The 1,134-nt window shown below is 58.9% G+C and overlaps 1 non-coding gene across 1 annotated transcript; it reads right to left on the bottom strand.

Annotated features, from left to right (window-relative positions):
• Positions 1 to 491: 491 nt before the first annotated feature.
• Positions 492 to 564, bottom strand: TRNAF-GAA. The gene has a single exon. It is a non-coding gene; the product is annotated as a tRNA-Phe (tRNA).
• Positions 565 to 1,134: the final 570 nt, after the last annotated feature.

The following is a 1,134-nucleotide window of genomic DNA, read 5'->3' as shown; positions in this document are numbered from 1 at the left end:
CAGTGGGGGGTTGGCATGGCAGGGAGTCTTTGTGGCCGTCTGCTGTCCATGCATAGGCATGGTCCTGCCTTCCTCTGGCCCTGCCCTCGGATGCTCTGTAGCTTTTAAGCCTTCCCTTGGAGCTGTCAGCACCAGCCGCCTCTGCTCTAGGTGCCCAGAGGAGGAGAGGTGTTTCTGGGTCACTTTTACAGATGCCTCTTCCCTGGTACTGCCCTTGCTCAGCTGCACAGAGGAGCTTCCATCCCCAGTCCCTGCCTTTCACTGCCCAGCAGCCCTCTGGCACCATTCCTGTGGGTCACCCTGCCTTGCTCTCTCCCTGCCATGTTGGGTAAGACAACTCTCATCGTTAAAGGTCAGGTGGGCTAACTAGGGGCAGAAGCACATTCTGTTTTCCTACTGCAGTGCCCAAGCTCAGGGACTCACCTTGGGTGCAGGAACTGCTGTGCTCCCAGAGAACAAGCCAGCCCTGCACGGAGAGGGATGAAAGGGCCTGCCAAAGCCTGGGATTGAACCAGGGACCTTTAGATCTTCAGTCTAACACTCACCCAACTGAGCTACTTTAGCAGCTGCATAGAAATATTTTGGCCTGTTGCTTCTCTGTCTGGGATGTTTTTGTCAGCAGTTGCACACAAAAAGGACAGGAAAACGAATGGCTGCTCCACACCCCCACCGGAGGAACCCGACGCTCTTAGCTGTGGGGAGTAAGAAGTGGCTGTTGGCTGACAGGGCCTGTCCCCGAGAAGCTGGAACAGCAGCTGCCGCCTCCCCCTCGGCTCCAGGCTGTGGGAAATGCTCATTTCCTGGCTGCATGGGCGGATGCTGCTCCGTGCTCTGGAGAGCGTCTGTATTGCTCTGTCAACCCCCCGTCTTCACTGAGCCAGTCTGGTAAGGTCCCAAGTGCCCCCTCCGGCCTGGCAGCTGAGAGTCTGTGCAGACATCAGCCCCCCTGCCAGCCCCACAGGCAGCAGCAGCGCCAGCCCCCGAGCACCACAGGGGCACTCAATGCACTTCCTGTGGGGAAATGGCTCCTTGGCGTCCAGCTGCTAGAGTGAGAGCCAGGAGAGAGCAGTGTCTGGCTCACCGTGGGGGAGAGAAGAGACCTGGTGAGTGCGGATCTCCCTCAGCCTCCCCCGC

Source organism: Mauremys mutica, unplaced genomic scaffold (assembly GCF_020497125.1).
Source record: "Mauremys mutica isolate MM-2020 ecotype Southern unplaced genomic scaffold, ASM2049712v1 001096F_np12_obj, whole genome shotgun sequence".
Taxonomy (NCBI): domain Eukaryota; kingdom Metazoa; phylum Chordata; order Testudines; family Geoemydidae; genus Mauremys; species Mauremys mutica.
This window is presented reverse-complemented; position numbering and strand designations above follow the sequence as displayed.